Here is a 22,897-nt window from a genome sequence, read left to right on the forward strand (position 1 = left end):
GTTCAGTGAATATTTATCATTTCTGCATCACCATGTAAGGTGTCTTGATTTGTTCTGATCTTATTAAGATATTTGTTTCCAACACACTTATTCATTACTAAAAAATGTTCCTTCTTTTTTGCTTTCTTAACTGCTGAGTGTGTACAATCCATTTACAGGTAAGTACATTTGTTATGTGTTTTGAAAAAATTACATCCCACAGTCTTTCTGTTCACACTTCATGTACTCTAGCAAGACTCACATAATTCACTTTGCTTTACTTTATCTGGTTGCAAAGTGAGAGGAGTCTGTAAACACCAGTCCACGTGTTAAAAAACATAACCAACAATTTATATGAAGACACAGTCTGACATTTTGACTTCTGTCTTGAAGCGCAGCAAATATGACAATATAAATACATAATTTAAAGGCACCTTTATTTATTGCTTGAACGTTTGAGACCCACCAAAAATCGACTCCCATTCCACCAGTGAGTCACGACCGACTGCAGAAGGCTTGAGCATTACTGGTGTGACAGGGTTTTACAGTATCTGCAGTGCTTTTACATGCAAGTGAAATTTGACATACTGTTCCCTTCCAAGTGTTGAGTCAATCAAAGCTACACGAACCTTTGCGTGATAGAATTTTTTGCACACCTCTAGCATCAAGTGCCTTTGGGTAGTACCACTGTCTAACATTTAGCTTTTTTCCTAGATCTTCCTTTTCCCTTTCCATGCCAAATCCTCTGCATGTTATCGTGACAAGAATTAGTATGATCACTTGAGCAATGGTGCTAGTCCAGTTCATTACTGCTTCTTCCCAACAATCTCAAAGGATAAATCTACTTGGATTAGAAAGTGTCAAGTTTGCAATCCCAGCAAAACAGCGTTCCACAATGACAACTGCAGAATGTGAGAACAACAAATACACAACAAACATATAAACTGAAAATAATCGAATTGCACACATTTCCTATTTACGCCTCTCTTTGGGGGCATGCTAGACTTAGTGCCCCAGGCAACATGGCTTAGTGTAGAGAAATCATGGAAACATAAGGTAATACGTCACAGATCATATATTCTTCTAGAGACCACATACCACCTTGCCCCTACCAAGGGAACCTCATGGCCTCAAGATATTTGCCATGCCACAAATAGGCTCAGGGGTACCTGAGGTAGAGTTAGAAGTCTGGGACCACCAGCTGATCAGTGCCCCTTCCTACCAGCTGCATTCCCTGGAAAGTACTTCTCCTGAAGAAAATGGCAAGCAGGTGCCCTAGTGCCCTCCAGGATCACATTGCCATTTTTTTCAATAATTTGACCACCAAAGGGCAAGAAGGTCTCTGACACCTATACCATTCCCTGCAAATACTCACCTTTTCTCAACAATCCCCCCTGACTTGTCTGCAGGAATAAATCTAGACTAGAATCCTATAGTTGAAAGGTCTCTTTATCACAGATGTCAGAACTGGCCAGGTGCAGCAACCTGTGCCTGATGGTATTTATGGCTGCCATCTTGAGAAAAGTTTGTAAAGACCAGTTCAGCTTCTTCATTGACTCTTTTATAGCCTCAAGCCTAACCTCGACTGGTTATTCACTGTGGACCATAACAAACGGAAACCTGGCAGCAAGTGGCACAGCCTGGCCAAAATTGATATGAGCTCTCTGCAGACCCACTGCCTGACAAAAGGGATCATATCAATGCCCCCAACATTTATTAACAGATTGTCAAGCAGGGGATCTGATCGCCTCCATTGCCACAACCATGCATGCTGACAAGTGCCTTAACTCAAAACCACCTACAACCAATCAATGATGTTCCATCCCGGGCCATGTTTCAAGGTTATTAGCATGGACTCTCTCTGCTGCCCTGTTGACTACAGAGAACTGCACCAGTACATTTTCATTGCCCTTACCAGCGAGTACAGTGCTGAAAAGTGAATAAGATATAAGGATGACACCCACTGAAAGGAAGAATCTGCTAGCAGGAAAAGTGATGTGCAGGGCAAGAGCCGTAAGGCTCCTACACAAAACGTGGTCTGACGTAGCATTCAAAACAGCTGGTCTTCCATCTACAGATAACCTCCTATCCTCCCATTCCATTCCTACGCTTGCTTCTGTTGGTACTGTGCAAATCCTGAAGGATTGTGCCATGAAACCCTGAAAAGGAACCCCTAGTGGCCCAAATGCCTGCTGGCATTTGCAAATAATCTCTGCCCATGCCTGCGGCGAACCATTGACATGCACCGAGAAACTGGGGTGCCTACCCTGCGGCCTGCCCCACAGGTAACCCCTGGAGTGGCTTGATCCGCAGGGCAGTAACAAACATGTTGTGCCTCACCTAAGGACGCCCAGAATCCCAGGCCCCCCGCATATGTTTTGGACCTCCTGACCAACAGACTCCGCAAAGGCAGGCCCACCACCACATCCTCCTGCTTAATACCCGCATGACAGCCTGCTACCTGTGACCTTGCCGGTAACACAGAGATGAGAATACACTAAAGAGAGACAAATGATATGCTATACTTAACTGCAGGACCCCGAATGAAGACAAGTACACCTTAGATAGCACCCCCCCTGGCTCAGAAAGTCTGGATAAGTTCATAAACCTCCTGCTGCCTCTGCTAGCTGGTGCAATGGTCTCTCTCTCTCTCTCTCTCTCGAACTCATACTGATTTATTATAATTAATCCGTTCTATTTCTATCCTTTCCAATGGCCTTCATTAGATTTCCTTAAACAGTCATTAGCGTTTCTACTGAGTGGCCAGGAAACTCTCGAATCCATCCATATTCAAAGTCTAGCTTTTCAATTAAGGTGGTGACAAAGGAGCTTTGGAAGGCGCGGCCTTTTTAAAACTGGGACAGAAGCTGACAGAAACTTCTGCCGGCGGTTTCCATCCAGATCAGACGTGAGAATTGTGCTGCTTGAGAAATAAAATAGCCTAAAGCTTCCCAAACACCGTCGAGGAGGACTACTGTGTGCCTACTCAGTGAGACGCTCCAAAAACATTCTGCAGCTGTGGAGTAGATCAAATGCTGTTGCACGCCTGAAGCGTAGATTGCATTGTTCAGTCTGGAAAGCGAATGCACTCCTAGGGCGATGCACCCTCCACGTATTATTATTATAATTCGACAGGATCAATTTTATCCCAGGAAAATCTGTGGGTTATTATAAAACTGCGCGATGCGAAATAAGCCTGTCCTCATCCAACATAACGTTTTCAAGGGACTCGCAGGCCTAATGGTTCTTAAATAGCATGGAAATGAGGTTGAGATCTGGACCATTTGTAATAAAAAAATGTAATGGAACAACACAATGACGCAATTTGAAAAAACAGCCAGGCCTCCACATCATTTCGGGGCTTAAGAGACGATTCCACATGCGCATCAAATTATTAACCTGTGCGCGGAATAGAAAACAGGGGAGTACTACAGAATAATATAACAATATTAATGTGCAGGAGTCGAATGGGTTCAAAATATCGAAGAGAGAATGAAAATAACAACAAAAGAAATCCAGTTCAGTAGGAGAAAAGCACCACTTTCCTTACTCGCTCACGCATTCCACCCAAAGGTTTCACCCCAGAAACCAGACACATAAAAGCCGTGGTTATGCAAATTTAATGTTCTCTTGAGGAACGCCCACTCTGTGCTTCATTAGCTACGAACAAAAGCTGGGAGCAAAGATATGATCCTTGGGACCGACACTTGGAACAACAGACTTGTCACTGAGGATGACAGCTCTGAAATGTCTCTTTCTCACATTTCTTGCTCACCACAATATTGAGATCGTTTGTTATCGACTTCTCTTTTCACTTTCGCACTCAGGAAGCTTGTCTTCAGCCTGCCACACAGGCCATGTTCTTTTATCAGGCAAACTTCCAACAGCTTCACATTCCTTACAGTGCACCGGGGCACCGCTGAAGCTCGGTACCATATAAACCAGTGCCAGATAAAACTGCTACAGCACTGTGCCAAGTCACTGCTGAAGGTTGGTACCTGAAAATCTCATCCTAGGCAAACCTTCAACATCTTCACTATGTTATGGTGCTCGGGGGCACTGCTAAAGCTTTCCACCATACATGTCTACAGCGCAGAGGGGCATTGCTAAAGCTCTCTACCATACATGTCTACAATGCACATGGGCACTGCTAAAGCTTTCCACCATACATGCCTGCAGTGCAGAGGGGCATTGCTAAATCTCTCTACCATACATGTCTACAGTGCACATGGGCACCGCTAAATCTTTCCACCATACATGCCTACAGTGCAAAGGGGCATTGCTGAAACTCTCTACCATACAACCCGGTATTTGGAAAACCTTCCTCAGCCCCCATGTCTGCAGTGCACATGACCACTGTTAAAGTTCTCTACCATACATGTTGCAGTGCAGAGGAGCACTGCTAAAGCGCCCCACCATACATGCCTGCAGTGTACAGCGGCACTGCTAAAGTTCTCTACCTTACAACCCCTCAACATGAAAACCTCCCACAACCCCATGTCTGCAGTAAACATGGATACTGCTAAAGCTCTCTACCTCACGTCTGCAGTGCAGAGGGGCACTGCTAAAGTTCTTTGCCATATTTGCCTGCAGTGCACAGGGGCACTGCTAAAAGCTCTCTACCACACATGTCTGCAGCGCAAAGGGGCACTGCTAAAGCTCTCTGCCATGCATGTTTGCAGCGCAGAGGGGCACTGCTAACGCTCTCTACCAAACATGTCTACGGTGCAGAGGGGTACTGCTAAAGCTCTCTACCATACATGTCTGCAGTGCAGAGCGGTACTGCTGAAGCGCTCTACCATACATGTCTGCAGCGTACAGGGGCACTGCTAAAGCTCTCTGCCACACATGTCTGCAGTGCACAGTGGCACCTCTAAAGGTCTCTACCATACATGTCTGCAGCTACAGGGGCAACAGATAAACTCTCTACCGTAAATGTCTGCATTGCAGAGAGGCACTGCTAAAGCTCCCTAACATGCAACCCCTCATCAGGAAAACCTCCCATAGCCCCCATGTCTGCAGTGCACATAGGCACTGCTAAAGCTTTCTACCATACAACACCTTATTAGGCAACCCTTCCCCTGCCCCCCCAGTCTGCAGTGTGCAGAGGCACTGCTAAGGCCCTGTAATATACAACCCTCATCAGGAAAACCTCCCACGTCCCCCAAGTCTGCAGTGCACATGGCCACTGCTAAAGCTCTCTACCGTACATGTCTGCAGTGCAGGGGAGCACTGCTAAAGCTCTCTACCATACGTCTGCAGTGCACATGGCCACCGCAAAAGCTCCGTATCGTACATGTCTGCAGTGCAGAGGAGCACTGCTAAATCTCTCTACCATACATGTCTGCAGTGCACAGCGGCACTGCTAAAGCTCTCCACCATACATGTCTGCTGTGCACAGGGGCACTGCTAAAGCTCTCTACTATACACATCTGCAGTGCACAGGGGCACTGCTAAAGCTCTCTACCATACATGTCTGCAGTGTACAGGGGCACTGTTAAAGCTCCCTACCAAACAACCCCCATCAGGAAAAAGCTCCCACAACCCCCTGTCTGCTGTGAACATGGGCACTACTAAAGTTCTCTGCCATTCATGTCTGCAGTGCACAGTAGGACTGCTAAAAGTTTGTACCATACATGTCTACAGCGCACTGGGGCACTGCTAAAGCTCTCTACCACACATGTCTGTGGTGCACAGGGGCACAGCTTAAGCTCTCTACCATACATGTCTGTAGCGCACAGGGGCACTGCTAAAGATCTCTACCATACATGTCTGCGGTGCAGAAAGGCACTGCTAAAGCTCTCTACCACACATGCCTGCAGTGTAGAGGGGCACAGCTAAAGCTCTCTACCATACGTCAGCAGTGCAGAGGGGCACTGCTAAAGCACTCCACCATACACGTCTGCAGTGTACAGGTGCACTGTTAAAGCTCCCTACCATACAACACAACAATAATAACTCCAACAACCCCATGTCTGCAGTGAACATGGGCACTGCTAAAGCTCTCTACCATACATGCCTGCAGTTCACAGGGGAACTGCTAATACTCTACCATACATCCCTGCAGTGCAGAGGGGAACTGTTAAAGCTCTACCATAGGTGCCTGCAGTTCAGAGAGGCACTGCTAAAGTGATTTACCATACATGCCTGCAGTGCACAGGGGCACTGCTAAAGTACTCCACCATACATGTCTGCAGTGTACAGGGGCATTGTTAAAGCTCCCTAGCACACAACCCAACAGGAAAACATAGAACAACCCCATGTCTGCAGTGAACATGGGCACTGCTAAAGCTCTCTATCATTCATGTCTGCAGTGCAGAGGAGCACTGCTAAAGTTCTCGCCCATACATGTCTGCAGTGTACATGGCCAATGCTAAAGCTCTCTACAATACATGTCTGCAGTGCAGAGCGGCACTGCTAAAGCTCTCTACCATGCATGTCTGCAGTGTACAGGGGCACTGTTAAAGCTCCCTACCATACAACTCCACATCAGGAAAACACCCCACTGCAGTGAACATGGGCATTGCTAAAGCTCTCTACCATAAATGTCTGCAGTGCAGAGGGGCAATCCTAACGTTCTCTGCCATACATGTCTATAGCACACAGGGGCAGTGCTAAAGCTCTCTACCATACATGTCTGCAGCGCACAGGTGCACTGCTAAAGCTCTCTACCACACGTCTGCAGTGCACAGGGGCACTGCTAAAGCTCCCTACCATACATGTCTGTAGCGCACAGGGGGCACTGCTAAAGCTCTCTACCATACATGTCTGGAGTGCACAGGGGCACTGCTAGAGCGCCCTACCATACATATCTGCAGTGTACAGGGGTACTTCTAAAGCTACCTACCATACAACTCCACATCAGGAAAAGCTTCCATAGCCCGTGTCTGCAGTGCACATAGGCACTGCTAAAGCTTTCTACCATATAACCCCTTATTTGGCAAACCTCCCACAGCCCCCATGTATGAAGTGCACTAGAGCACTGCTAAAGTTTTACCATACATGTCTGCATTGCAGAGGAAAATTGCCAAAGCTCTCTACCATACACGTTTGCAGTGTACAGGGACAGTGCTAAAGCTCCCTATCAAGCAACCCCTCATCAGGAAAAAAAACCACAACTCCTATGTCTGCAGTGCAGATGGCCACTGCTAAAGCTTTCTACTATACACCCTCTTATGAGGCACACCTTCCACAGCCCCCGATTTCTTCAGTGCACAGGGGCACTGCTGAAGCTCTGTAACATACACCACTCATCAGGAAAACCTCCCACTGCTAAAGCTCTCTACTATACATGTTTGCAGTGCACAGGGGCACTGCTGAAGAACTCTACCATACACGTCTGCAGTGCACATGGGCACTGCTAAAGCTCTCTACCATACATGTCTGCAGTGTACAGAGGCACTGTTAAAGCTCCCTACCATACAAACCCTCATCAAGAAAACCTCCCACAACCCCATGTCTGCAGTGAGCATGGGCACTGCTAAAGCTCTTTACCATACATGTCTGCAGTACAGAGGGGCACTGCTAAGGTGCTCTGCCATACATGCCTGCAGCACACAGGGGCACTGCTAAAGCTCTTTACTATATGTCTGCATCGCACAGGGGCACCGCTAAAGCTCTCTACTACACATGTCGGCAGTGCCCAGGGGCACCGCTAACGCTCTCTCCAATACATGACTGTAGAGCACAGGGGCACTGCTAAAGCTTTCTACCATACATGTCTGCAGTGCAGCGGGGCACTGCTGAAGCTCTCTACCATACATATCTACAGTGTACAGGGGCACTGCTAAAGGACCTTACAATACAACCCCTTATCAGGAAAACCTTCCACATCCCCTATGTCTGCAGTGCACACTGGCACTGTTAAAGCTTTCTACCATACAACTACTTATTTGGCAAATCTCCCCCATCCCCCATCTCTGCAGTGTACATGGCCACTGGTAAGGCTTTCTACCATACAACCCCTTATTTGGCAAACCTCCCACAGCCCCCATGTCTGCAGTGCACATGGGCACTGCTAAAGCTCTAACATACATGCCTGTAGTGCAGAGGTGCACTTCTAGAGTTCTCCACCGTGCATGTCTGCAGTGCACAGGGGCACTGCTAAAGCTCTCTACCAAACGTCTGCCACAAATCTCTGTAGCACAAAGGAGCGCTGCTAAAGCTCTCTCGCATACATGTCTGCAGCGCACAGGTGCAGTGCTAAAGGTCTCTACCACACACATCTGCAGTGCATGGGGGCACCGCTAATGCTCTCTCCCGTACATGTCTGCAGTGTACAGGGGCACTGCTAAAGCTCCATACCGTACAACCCCTCATCAGGAAAACCTTCACACGCCCTGTGTCTGCAGAGCACATGGGCACTGCTAAAGCTTTCTACCATACAACCCATTATTTGGCAAACCTCCCACAGCCTCCATGTCTGCAGTGGACATGGGCACTGCTAAAGCTCTACCATACATGTCTGCATTGCAGAAGGGCAGTGCTAAAGCTCTCTACCATACATGTCTGCAGAGCGCAGGGGCACTGCTTGAGCTCTCTACCATACATGTTTGCAGTGTACAGGGGCAGTGCTAAAGCTGCCTATCAAGCAACCCCTCATCAGGAAAACCCCCCACTATCCCCTTGTCTGCAGTGCACATGGCCACTGCTAAAGCGTTCTACTATACGTCCCCTTCTTAGGCAATCCTTCCACAGCCCCCATGTCTGCAGTGCACAGGGGCACTGCTAAAGCTCTGTAATATACACCACTCATCAGGAAAACCTCCCAGAACCCTCCATGTATGTAGTGCATAAGGGCACATCTAAAGCTCTCTATCATACATGTCTGCAGTGTACAGGGGCACTTGCTTAAGCTCCCTACCATACAACTCCTCATCAGGACAGCCTTCCACAGCCCCTGCGTCTGCAGTGCACATGGGCACTGCTAAAGTTTTCTACCATACAGCCCCTTATTTGGCAAACCTCACACAGCCCCCATGTCTGCAGTGCACATGGGCACTGCTAAAGCTCTACCATACATGTCTGCTATGCAGAGGGGCACTGCTAAAGCTCTCTACCACACATGTCTACAGTGTACAGGGGCACTGCTAAAGCTCCCTATCAGGCAACCCCTCATCCAGAAAACCTCCCACAGACCCCATGTCAGCAGTGCATATGGGCACTGCTAAAGCTTTCTACCATACAGCTCCTTATTTGGCAAACCTCCGAAATCCAGCATGTCTGCATTGCACATGGGCACTACTAAAGCTTTTTACCATACAACCACTTCTTTGGCAAATCTCCCAAACCCCCCACATCTGCAATGCACATGGTCACTGCTAAAGCTTTCTACTATACGTCCCCTTATTAGGCAAACCTTCCACCGCCCCCATGTCTGCAGTGCACAGGGGCACTGCTAAAGCTCTGTAATATACACCCCGCATCAGGAAACCCTCCCACAATCCTTAATGTCTGCAGTGCAGAAGGGCACTGCTAAAGCCTACCATACAACCCCTCATCAGGAAAACCTCAGACAGCCCCCATGTCTGCGGTGCACATAGGTACTGCTAAAGTCTTCTACCATACAACACGTTATTAGGCAAAGCCTCTGCTGCCTCCCCTCCCCCCAGTCTGCAGTGTGCAGGAGCAGTGCTAAAGCCCTGTGATATACACCCCTCTTCAGGAAAACCTTCCACATCCCCGATTTCTGGAGTGCACATGGCCACTGTTAAAGGTTTCTACCATACAACCTTTATATGGCAAACCTTCCACAGCCCCCATGTCTACAGTGCACATGGCCACTGCTATATCTCTTTATCGTACATGTCTGCAGTGCAGAGGAGTGCTGCTAAAACTCTCTTCCATACATGTCTGCAGTGCACAGGGGCACTGCTAAAGCTCCCTCCTATACATGTTTGCAGTGTATCGAGGCACTGCTAAAGCTCCCTATCATACAACCCCCATCAGGAAAACCTCCCACAGCCCCCATGTCTGCAGTGCACATGGGCACTGCTAAAGCTCTCTACCATACAACCCCTTAGTTGACAAATCTCCCACACACCCCTGTCTGCAGTGCACATGTCCACTGTTAAAGCTTTCTACCATAACTCCCCTTATGAAGCAATACTTCCACAGCCCCCCATGTCTGCAGTGTGCAGCGGAACTGCTAAAGCTCTGTAATATACACCCACCATCAAGAAAACCTCTCACAACCCTCCACGTCTGCAGTGCACAGGGGCACTGCTAAAGCACTGTACCATACATGCCTGCAGTACACAGGGGCACTTCTAACGCTCCTTACCATACATCCCTTCATCATGAAAACCTCCCACTACCCCCATGTCTGTAGGCCACATGGGCACTGCTAAAGCTGTCTAACATACTACCCCTTATTTGGCAAACCTCCCACAGACCCCATGTCTGTAGTGCAGCTAGGCACTGCTACAGCTTTCTAGCATATTACCCCTTATTTGGCAAACCTTCCACAGCCCCCATGTCTGCAGTGCACATGGCCACTGCTAAAGCTCCCTACCGTAAATGTCTGCAGTGCAGAGAAGCACTGCTAAAACTCTCTACCATACATGTCTGCAGTGCACAGCGGCAATGCTAAAGCTCTCTACGATACATGTCTGCAGTGTACAGGGGCACTGCTATAGCTCCCTACTATACATGTCTTCAGTGTATAGGGACACTGCTAAAGCTCCCTACCATACAACCCCTCATCAGGGAAAACTCCCACAACGCCATGTCTGCAGTGTGTGTGGGCACTGCTAAAGCTCTGTAATATACACCCATCACCAGGAAAACCTCCCACAACCCTCATATGTCTGCATTTCACAGGGCACTGCTAAAGCTTTCTATCATACTATCCCTTATTGGACAAACGTTTCACAGCTCACCATGTCTACAGTGTCGAGAGGCACTGCTAAAGCTCTCTACCATACATGTCTGCAGTGCACAGGGGGACTGCTAACACACCTTACAATTCAACCGTCATCAGGAAAACCTCCCACAGCCCCATGTCTGCAGGCCACATGGGCACTGCTAAAGTTATCTACCACGCAACCCCTCATTAGGCCATACAGCCTCGGATTCCTATAGTGCAGAGGGGCACTGCCAAAGCTGGACACAATACAACCGATTGCCAGGTAACCCTCCCACAGCCTCCCATGCCCACGGTGCACAGAGGCACTACTGAAGCTCTGTACGTTATAACCCAGTTTCGTGCAACCCCTTCCCCCACACCCCTCCCCCAGCACACAGCCTCTATCCGCTCCATTGCACCAGGACACTTCTAAGGCGCAGACCCATATAACAACCACATAATCAGCAGCTCACACGTAGCAATCTGTAATCACTGGTTCCTCGCCAGCCCCCTCTCTCTCGCATCCTCTCATTGCATCTGATTAGAACAAGGCTTTGTTAACAGCTCTGACACCCCTGGCTGCGATGTTCACGGCATAGAAAGCCCATGAATAAATAAGTGTTCATTGACAAGACTGCGCCTGCCCGGCCGTCTCCACCAGCTCTAGGTCAATCTGAAAAGAGGGCTAAGCAGAATTGCCTTGCGCCCTTCACCCCAGGAGCTGTTTTAATTACTGAGGTGCCTAATTCTGAGGTTTCATTTTTGTTTAATTTTGCAAGATTTAATTTATTCTCGCACCAAAAGGATACATAACCAAACTGTGAGGATACAGAGACATGCAGGGGCATTGACAATGCAAATGGAGGACAGTAAACGCCTACTAATGCAGAAGGGAAGAGATGTCCCAGGTCTTGGTCATATGCCAAAACAGCCTGTTGGTGTGTGCATTGTTTGTACGAAGGAAGTATTACTTGGCAAAAGAGTCGCTCAAGTAGAACAAATATCACTAGACCTGCTGAGTTCTGAACCAAGGTAGTAAGTTAACACAAGTGGAGTGCTTTATAAATCGCATTATTTCAGAGTGTATTCTGGCAAAAAGAAGGAGCCAATTAAGTTCTTTCACGGCAGAGGAGATGTGACTGAACAGTTTTTTAAGCTGGCATTAGTCAAGACCTTGCAATTTCAATAAACGTATATGTATAAAACACTTATTGTAGCTTTCAGCTGTCTTTTATTTGTCTATTGTGTTGTCATTCACATTTTCCTTCTCTCAACTACAGGATGGGGCTGTGGGCCAGCCCACTTCAGCCACTGGCTGACTTCATGGTGAGTGACAGCGTTCTGCTCTTCCACAAGGAACCAATCTACACACAAAGTAATTCCCTTCCGTTCCACGGATTACTATGGAAATCTGCACTTTTTTAGACCAAAATTGGTTTTGCTTTCAACCATTTCTTTTACTGGTGAGAGTGTGGCAGCTCCCCCACCCATCCAGTTCTCCAAATATCCTGACAAAACACGCATTTGCAAAGTCAAAATGTGGGTTGCCATTGTCTGACCATTTGGCTTTGCCAATGCTTATTTTGATTGGTAATTCGCCCAGTTGGATCATGAAGAAATACTTAGATTGAGGTTATTGAGGACTCTGAGTGACCAGCTAGTAGTCCATTGCATCCATCAATGTGTAATAATGAGGGCTTGATGGTTATTTAATCAGGTACATAAATTAGTGTATATGTAGTATATAAACCAAGACTCCAACCCTTCCCCTGTACGACCTATTGGTTTGAAACATAGTTATACTGGGCATAGCACACTATTATGTAAAATTAAGACTCAGCGCCTGGTTGCAGGTGCGACTATCGGCTGACTTTAATATTCATAGTCTGTGCATTATGGCAGCAATCTGCTATTGGATGTTACGCATGACTCTCACTGATGCCCATTTGCATGGAAGGCACATCCTAAATCTGATAATTCACTGCTATGATGCAGCAACAGTAGTTGTTACACACCTGGGTCATAGAGGAATTCCAGGCTGCTCCGGCAGGCCTCTCAGAGAGTCCGCCAGTGCAGGAGGGGTAGAGCAGAGAGCACATCAGGAGGGGAGCAGAGGAGGGGGAAGGAAGGCACGCATGGAGATGAGGACTGGTTTTTATTTATTTATTTATTTATTTAATGCGTTTTTATATAGCGCGGACTTTACCCGAAGGTGTCAGAGCGCTTCACAATAGGCAAAGTAAAGATACAAGAGGAGAAGAATTACAAGTGAGCCTGTTACAAAAACAAACGTTACATTACATGAGGCAATAGTGATAATTGTGCAAGTATCAAGAGCAAAAAAAAATACACGAGGTAGCAAACGATACGTTACGAAAGGAAAAAGTGACGTGTGCAGGTTACAAGAGCAAATAAAGTACGAGTAGAGGTAAAAAAAATTGCAATAAATGGTAGACACTCAAAACACTAAAACAAAAGTTACGTTACATGAGGCAGTGGTGGCCGTTGTGCATGTATCAAAAGCAAACAAGATATAAGAGGTAGCAAATGATACGTTGTAAAAGGAAAGGTGCCGTGTGCATGTTACAAAAGAGTACAAAATACAGGTAGAGGTATAATACTGCACTAAATGGCAGACACTCAAAACACAAAAACGCCCTGGGAAGGCACTTCTATAGGCATGGAGAACAGATTTTCCTATAATGGAAGGACTTCCTTCAGAAAACAGAGGGCTTGAATTAAATTTGGAAGTGTCTTTGCAGGAGGAGAGCTTTGAGGTCAGTTTTGAAGACCTGGGAAGAGGTGGTGGTCCGAAGCTGAGGCGGAAGTGAGTTCCAGATTCTCACCGCGTTGCCTGAAAAGGATTGGGCCATCGATCTTTCCTTCTTGAAAATGGGAGGTTCAAGCAATAACTTTTCTGCATTACGTGATGGTCTGGAGCCCCCAGAGGGTTTCAGTTTATTCACCAGGTAGCGAGGGGAGGAGGAGTGCAAGGCTTTGTGGGTGATACATGCAGTTTTGTAGATAGATCTTGCCTCTATGGGAAGCCAACGGAGGGTGGATAAAATGGGTGTGATGTGGTCGCTTCTTTTGGCCCCATATATGAAACGAGCTGCTGAATGGAGAATAGACTTCAGGGGGGAAAGGTGGGATTTGGGAAGGCCAGTAAGAAGAGAGTTGCAGTAGTCCAATCTGGAGAGAACCAGCGATTGGACCAGGGTTTTAAGGTCGTGCTCCGGGAAGAAGCGACAAATCCCCCAAAGAAGGCGCAGTTGGTATCGAGCAGACTTTGCAATGGAGTCGATGTGGGAGAGTAGATTGAGTTTTTTGTCGAGTATGACACCAAGGGATTTTGCGCTCTCGACAATGATGGGCTTATTGTTCATTAGATTGATCTGATCCATCCATGATTGCACTGGGGGATGAGAAAGTGAGGAGGTGAGGAGGAGGAATTCTGTTTTGGAGGGATTCCGAATCAGTTGATGGGTTAACATCCAGTTTTGAATGGAGTCGAGAGTAGAGTTAAGGAAGGAGAGATTGTGAGTGGAGGCCACCTTAAGGTAGATCTGAGTGTCATCCGCATATAGATGATAGTGGATCCCGGATTTACTCAGGAGATTTCCCAACGGTTCTAAATAGAGATTGAACAGTGTGGGTGCAAGTATGGAGCCTTGAGGAACACCTTGACTGACCGCTAAAGGAGCTGAAAGACTGTTCGCTAGTTTGATCATTTGGGATCTATCAGAGAGGAAGGAGGCAAACCATTTGAGCACAGTGCCCTCCATGCCCATTCTCTGTTGAAGAGTGTTAAGGAGAGTGTTGTGATTGACAGTGTCAAAGGCTGCAGAAAGGTCAAGAAGAATTAGAAGACAAGACTCCCCTGAATCGAGTATCCGCAGCGCGTCATCAATCACTAGCAGCAGGGCTGTTTCAGTGCTGCGGTTTTGAATGAAGCCGGACTGGAAATTGTCAAGAAGATCATTTTCCTTGATATGGCGAGAGAGTTGTTTCGCTACACATTTTTCTGTGACTTTTGCAAGAAAGGGTAGGTTAGTGATGGGACGGTAGTTGTTGAGGTCGTTCGCATCAGCAGTGGGTTTTTTAAGCAGAGGGGTGACCTGCCCAGTTTTGAAGGAAACAGGAAGGGAGCCTTGACTGAGGGAGAGGTTGACCAGAGTGGTCCAATAGGAAAGAGAATTAGTATAGAAGTCAATGGCAATGGCACTAGGGATGGGGTCAAGAGAATGGTTAGAGGGCTTTGTATCGAGGATGCATTTACGGAGAGCATAGTCAGAGATGGGGTCAAAGTTTTGCCAAATGGTTAAGGATTTGCGCTTCTCTGTAGGGGTAGGATGAATGACCTGATCTACAAGTGATTTTACCTTTTTGTCAAAGAATACAGCGAATTCCGCTGCTTTCTTTGTGGAATCTTCCAATTTGGAGGTTGGGGGAGAGCTGTTTGGGTTCTTGATGAGGTCGAATAGTTTTTTGGGTCTATTTTTGGCTGAGTCAAGGAGGGATTTGTAGTGCAACGCTTTTCCAAGGAAGATGAGCTTGTGGTACTTGGATCTTACTGAACGAAGCGTGGCCAAATTTTCAGTGGACGGCGCTTGTCTCCATTGTTTCTCAAGGGCTCTTAGGAGCTTCCTTTCTTCATAGAGGGATTTGTTGAACCAAGGTGCTGAGGGAGTGGGCCTTTTCTTTTTGCTTTGGAGAGGAGCGACATTATTGATTTCGACTGCAAGGACTGTGAGGCATTGGGAGGTGAGTTCGTTAACATCTAGGTCCGGGTCTAGCCTTGGAAGTGATAGCAAAGCAGAATCACAGAGGGTACTGAGGTCAATATGTTTTGTGTCACGGAACCAGGAAGTAGCCCTCTTAGGCTGGCCAAGAGTTATAGAGTGTGATAGGTGAAGAGAGAATGGGATGAGGAGGTGGTCCGACCAGTCTACATGAATAGGGGTAGCGATAGTCAGCAAGCCTGCTTTAGAAATAACAAGGTCCAGGATTGAGCCTTTAGAGTGTGTTGTTTCTGTGCAGTGTTGGATAAGATCGTTTGCAGAGAGGAAGGAGGCCAGCAAATTCGCATAGGTGTCTTGAGGTGAGCGCCAGTGGACATTGAAGTCACCCACGAAGATCTGATTGTCACTTTGCGTGTATTGGTCGCTGATGCAGTCCGTGAGTTCCTCCATAAACGAAGGGCTGCTACCAGGCGGGTGGTAAATAGCATGGAATCTGAGAGGTGAGCGGTGGTGCAATTGAAGCTCAAGAGATAGGCATTCAAAAGTGTGGAAGGAGCTGTTAGGAAGAGCCTTAAGTTGAAGGGAGTTTCTAAAGATGACTGCAACACCTCCCCCAACTTTGTCAATTCTGTCATTTCTAAGTATAGAATAGCCTGTGGGTACAAGGAGATCAAACATAGAGTGAGAGGTATCGTTGAACCAGGTCTCTGTGAGGAAGAGCATGTCAATATTGTGCAAGTTGATGGTATCGGAGATTTCAAGTTTGTGTTTTATTGCAGATCTGCAGTTGTGGAGCAAACAGCGCAGCTCTGACGCAACTGTTTTGGTGACGGGGGCACTTGGGCTATGAGGGGTGATAGGGATATTGTACTTATATGAGGGCGCTCGGGAGGGTTTAGGTGGGCGAGTGGTTCTGACAGAGGAGATGGTCGGAATAGTGTACATAACAGGGTTACTGGGAAGTGGAAGTGAAGGAAGGGTGGCGTTCGAGTGCTTGTGTGGATTTGCAGACGACAGGCTATGCTTAGCTATACTGGGGTGTGGGGGTGAGGTGCATCTCGTGGAAGGGTGAGTGTTTGCCAAAGGAATTGAGGTGTGTGGAAAAGTCGAGATCTTGGAGCTTAAAACTAAAATGGTAGCTTCAAGTTGGGAGATGGCGGTGATTAGAGAGCCTAGCTTATTTTCCAGAGAGAGTAAGGAAGAGCACGACATGTTGGGTGGCTCGATGGAAACAGGAGGGGGTGCACTAGGCAGTGTACGGCAGGGAGAGGTGGGGGAACGGGAGGGGAGTAGGGGTATAGGGTTCAGAGGTGGGGAAAGGTTTCGGATGAGAGCAGGAGTTGGTGCGCCAGGGGTGAGAGGAGAGTTGTCGTAGTTGGCGTTGCAAGAAGGATAGGAATTAAGGGCAGAATTAGGGGGCGATAGGAGAGGAGTGGGGCGGTGGGGCGGTAGGAGAGGGGAGGAGTGTGAGGAGTCATAGGGATTAGGGAGGTATGGAAGGAAGGGAGGGGAGGGGGTTGGATAGGTCCTGGTAGCTAAGTGCGGTGGCTGTGAGGGAGCGGGTATCAGGCAGAGTGGGGGGGATTGGGAGAGAGGGAAGTTGAAGAAAGGAAGTGATTCTGCTCGGTCTGAGGTAGGGAAGGGGTTACCAGGGGAGGAAAGGGGGTAGCACAGCATTGCTGGAGGAGAGTGGGGAGGGAGAGAGATGGAATGTATTTGTGGGGAAATCGGGGTACATAGTGAGGGGAGGAGTGGGCGGAAAAGCAGAGAGGAGGAAGGAACAAGGGGAACGTAGGGAACATAAACAAGGGGAGAGGGCTGGAGGAGAGGTGGTCTAAGGAGGGGGGTGGCCGGAAGGGATAGGGGGGAGGAGATGAGAATGGATTGCCGGGACGGTGCAGAATGGACGAGGAGCGTGTTAGCTAGAGGTAAGGCTGAAGTGAAAAGGGGAGGTGCATACTGTGAGGTGGGAAGAATGGGAGGGGAGGTCCGAGGGGAGAGAAGAGGGTCGACCTGTGCCTCCCCAGGGTGCAGCCTATTGGAGAGTGGGGGGGTCAAGGGAGGAGAAAGGGAGTAATTGGTGGAGCTAGATGGAGAGTCAAGGGATAGCCCGGTCGCAGGGGAGGGGAGTAGGGAAGGGAAGAGGCGGTCAAAGAGAGAGAGACAGGTGTCTTTGGCTTGGATCATAACAGTACCGTTGTTATAGAGTGAGATAGTGAGGGAGCCGTTAAAACCTGCAGAGGGGGAAATTTTTAGCTGATTCCCATGAGGGATAGAGGAGGAGGAGGTGACGTTAAAGGAATTGTAAAAGCTGGTAGACCAAGAGGGTATGTCGTGCGTGAAAAAAATTAGATCGTTTTTGAGCCCCCCATACCGACCATTGTAAAACTGATCGACAAAAAGGGAATCGGGGAAACATTCAATGGTGTTATGCTTGAAACGTTTTGCTGCAGCTTTAGTCAGGTTAGAAGGGTAGATGATTTTGTAGCAATTAATTCCAGACTTAATTCGAGCGGTGGCCATGTTGGGAAATTGTGGAGGAGGAGGGTGGTGGGGATAAGGGAAGGGTGTTACTAGGACGGTGGTGGTGTGGAGAAGTATGAGGGCAAGAAGGGGGCACATAATCCAGACGTCGGGTGCAGGAACCTGAGTTATTGTGGAGACAGGAAAGTGAGGCGATTAGGGATAGGTTGTTACTTCAGAACAGAGCTGATTCAACAAGATAGGACTGAAGATGGAGTGGTGTAAGAGGAAAATCACAGTACTTATCATCCTGAGATATAAACCACATAAAGCACAGCATCACAATAGGTATCAAACGCATTGTACGCCCAAAATCTCAACAGTCTAATATTAGACACTTACCTCCTAAGTATCACCAACATTATGGGCATAAAGCACAGGGTGGAACATAATTTCACTAGCATAACCCAAAGTGTGCAAGACAACCTCAAAATCATAAAACACAATTTAGAGTTAGCTAGAACAGGGTCTGAAAATCAAATTACAAGAAATACATTTCCTAGCACCACAAATACACAATGGGGCCTGGCGCACTACAAACCACCAGGACCCCCTGGTCAACTGGTCAACTCAAAGGGGCTCAAATGCCCTGTGTCCAGAATGTCGGGGCTGCTGCCAATGCAGCGAAAGGCCAGCGTGCGTACTTGCGCAAACCTAAACGTTGCAACTGGCACTAAGTGCTGCACAGCTGTGAAGAAATGGTGCAAGGAGTGCATCTCACTCCTAACTCAGACAGAACTACCTCCAAATGCCCTAAGAGTCTAGAGGAGGATAACTTACGTCAGTTCACCCGTTGGGAGAGGATTTATCTGCTCTTATTGTGCAGCTGTTCCCACCATTGTCTCCAGCTTACTTTATATATAAAGCAGCGGACGAGAACAAAAAGAACGTATTCCGTCTTTTAACATTTCTTTTAGACCTTTACAAGGGTCCATCCACTGCTCAGCCAGAGACTGACCAGTGATCACAAAAGGGCCCTGAGAGGCCTCATTGTATTCACTAGCACCACCACGAAACAAACGGCATGCGATGAAGTATTACAAAACGAGATGCAAAGTGACTTAATACTGTTACTACAAGACAGGGTGTTTGTCCCACAATTTACTCGCGTTATTGTTAATTAGTCAAATTCCTTTTAGCTTTTAAGAAGCAGTAACCACACTGTTTAGAAGCGAACACTGGAGTTTGGCAGCAGCTCCCCAATATCACCGCCAGATATCAGCATGGAGCAGTTCAAACGGGTGAATTAACTTCAATTCAGACGTCTTCAATGTCTAGCAGAAACATGACACGTTCGGATATGCGCCCAATTTTACGATCATCCCATCGCCTACATTACCAAAATGGTGGACGCTCTCGTGACAAATATAGTGGTGTCGGAAGCCTCTATGTTGCCAATTGCGAATCTTGAAGCATTGCTACGGACCGAGCCCTCTTCGGGTTTGTCATCGTCTCGCATCATCTTCGGATCCATTTAATATTGGTGGGAAATAGCAGTGCTCCGAATGGGGTGCTCAGGCATTTACCAATCCATGTGTGGCCGGTGTTAAAATGATCCTTCGTTGACAACGGAAGGGGGAGGGGAAACCTCAAAAACCCACTAAAATGGTTAAATTCAATTGTTTTTCTCTCTCTCTTTTTTTTTGGGGGTGTTTTTTCTGGTGACAGGAGGCCAGATTGTTTTGTGACAGGAAGGAGAGGACATGTTATCTACGAGTCCCCCCTTGTTCCTCTGTTCCTGCAGGGTACTTGGGGCAAATTATTTGAGTGGGCCATACACTGTAACTGAATAACAGGGATGTTTTTCACCTCCTGGGTCTGAGTGACATCATAAACAACTCCTTCGCTCTTGTTATCTATTTGATGTCACTCAGAACTCCTCTGTGAAAAGCATCCCGTTACTCACTGTTACCCATCTATGATTCTTTTTGTTATGCATTTGTGTTAATGACTGGATTCTAAACCGAGTAATTCACTGCTATGATGTAGCATCAGTGGGTACCAGAACTTGTTAACCACTGTTGCTATGCCGTAAAGGAATTCCAGGCTGCTCTGGCTGCGCCCTCTGAGGGCCTGTCAGAGCAGTGCTGGAAAGCAGGGAGCAGAGTCTTTAGAGAACAGGAAAGGGAAGGCACGGAGTGTGGTGGGAGTAGATGGCAGGAGGCCATGTATTTTTTAAATTTGAAACAGGGAGGAGGGGACATGATTTGTATGATACCCCATTTGTTCCTCTGCCCCTGCGCAGCAGCTGAAAGCAAGGGTAGATGATTTTGGGGGTCATATATAACAGACAATTATAAATGGGTAAAAAGTGAATTATGGGGATGTTTTCCACTTTGGGATGCTTAGTGACATCAGAAACAATTCAAGCTTCACTCTCATCTAATTGATGGCACTTGGAACCCCTCAGTGAAAACATCCTCATAATTGACAGTTATCCATCTCCAATTCTATATATTATGCTTGTCTCTCAGAGAGAGACATTGGCATGACTAACTGCATTCTAAATCCAGTAATTCTCTGCTAAAACGTAGCAAGGGTGGACAACAGAAGTTGTTAACATCTGTTACTATGTCATAAAGGAAATCCGGGAAGCTCTGGCTGGGCTTTTCAGAGCAGTACTGGAGAGCAGAGAGCACAACTAGGAGAGGGAAAACACAGAGTGGTGGTGAGTGGTAGGAGAATTTGAGACAGGGAGGAGAGTCCATGTCATGTATGGTTCCCCCATTACTCTCCTTCCGTGCAGGGCATTTGAAAGCAGGAGCAGACAGGTTTTGGGGAGCACACATGATGTAAAATTATAGATGGGTAATAGGTCAATTACAGGGATGTTTTTCACCTCAGAGCTCTTGTTGTTTATTTGATGTTACTCAGAGCCCCTCAGCACATTGTTAACTGTTACCCATTTATATTTCTTTAAGTTATGAGAGCCATTAGTGAAAATGACTGGATTCTAAATCCAGTAATACACTGTTATGATGTAGCAATACTGTTTAACAGAAATCATTAACAAATGTTGCTATATCATTGAGGAATTAATTCCAGGCTGCTTTAGCAGGGCTAGAATGCAGGGAGCACAGTTTCTGGGGGAGAGGGAAGGAAATACACAGAGACTGGTAGAAGTGGTAGACAGGAGACGATATACCTTTTTAATTAGGGACGTGGAGGAGAGGGCATGTTATGTATGGCTCTCCCAGTACTCCTCTCTCCCTGTGTATTAGTTGAAAACAGGGGCATGCGATTTTGAGGGCCATCGATAACATGAAACTATAGATGGGTAAAAAGTGAATGACAGTGAAGGATTTCACTAGTTCTGAGTGACATCATAGATGACTCAAGAATCTCTCTCTTCTTTTTGATGTTACTCATAATCCCTCCATGAAAAACATGCCTGTTGTTCACTGTTACCCATCTATAATTCTTTATGTTATGCATGGTTTCCATAGGAAACCTGTATTGTTTACACCAGATTCTAAATCTGGTAATTGGCTGCTATGATGACGCAGCACCCGATAACAAGGCGCATGGCCCACTGCTGCATCATAAAGGCCTTTCAGGCCAGGCGGACAGGGTTCTCTGAGAGTCTGTCAGTGCAGCTCTGCTTGTTGACCTTAAATGGAAGCAGAAAGCACAGCTGCAGAACGGGGAAGGAGGGCAGTGAAGATGGCAGGATTGGTTAAGAATGGCATGTAAGGTGCTTTTTCTCATTTGGACATGAAGCAGAGGCCATATGATATCAGGCTCCGACAGACCAGGGAGCTTGATCCATCTCCCACCCAAATAAAACCATCTGACTTTAGTAAGAGAGGGAGTCAACTGGGTACTCAGAGACTCACCTTTTGTCTTGGTCTTTTTCCAATAATATAGAACACAACTGTGCCTGCCAATCAGCTGTGGGCGAATTACATACATATCAGCGCAACAAGAGGAGAGAGGTTGACACCAGTGGTGGAACCTTCACTCTGTCCTAGATGCAATGGCTATGAGAATCTATAATATCCATTCTCTAAAAATTGTGTATAAGACAAGAACACGAAGGCCTCTGCTCTATAAAGAAGTTATCTTCTTTAGCACGCATGTGCTTTGTTCTCAGACATCAAGCATAGGTCTTGGCAGCGGCGGCTCCTTCGCAATGGTGGAATGGCTCGGAGCCAGCAGCAGAAAAATAAAATGATATATAACTATTGTTTTATTTTTCTGCTGCTGGCTGAGCCAGCCTGTGCAGGGAGGGGCAGGGCTGGGACACGGGAGGGGGGAGCAGGAGGGGAAGTGAGTGCACTTAACTGTGCATGTCTGTTTGGCCAGCCGTTCCAGGCCGGTCAAACAGACATGCGCAGTTAGGTTTCTCCAACTCGGCTGTATTTAACAGCCAGGTTGGAGAGACAGCACAGACTCCCTGTGCCTGAGCGAGTGGCAAAATAGCCTGCACTGCTCTCATGCTTGGTCCCACTGAGCACAGCACAGGGAGTCTTTGAGACCAGGAAGCACAGGAGCGCAAGACGGCTGGCAGCACCAGGTAAGTGTTATTTATTATTATTATTATTATTATTAAGCTGCCCCCCCGCGGTCCCCCCAACCCCCTGCGTGCCCCAGCACCCCCTCCACCTGCCCCACCACTTTTATTATGTGTCGCCCGCTGCTGGCTGTTGGTACTGCTCTGTCTGAAAAGCGCTAGTTACTCCCTCACAAGATGTTACCCAGTACAAGAAGTCAGTTTGTGATGGATTAATAAGGCTCATCTCCTCCACTCGTTGCTCTCGGGATGGCAGAAGGAGCTGTGAAAGGCCTTAGCATCCAGCACTATGTA

General features: G+C 47.3%; 1 protein-coding gene across 1 annotated transcript in view; it reads right to left on the reverse strand.

The window, feature by feature from the left end:
• The window catches only part of CACNA1I (calcium voltage-gated channel subunit alpha1 I), an 842,691-nt gene that overhangs the window by 124,114 nt on the left and 695,680 nt on the right, over positions 1-22,897 (reverse strand). The window lies entirely within an intron of this gene.

The sequence above is a fragment of the Pleurodeles waltl genome, chromosome 4_2 (assembly GCF_031143425.1).
Source record: "Pleurodeles waltl isolate 20211129_DDA chromosome 4_2, aPleWal1.hap1.20221129, whole genome shotgun sequence".
NCBI lineage: Eukaryota > Metazoa > Chordata > Amphibia > Caudata > Salamandridae > Pleurodeles > Pleurodeles waltl.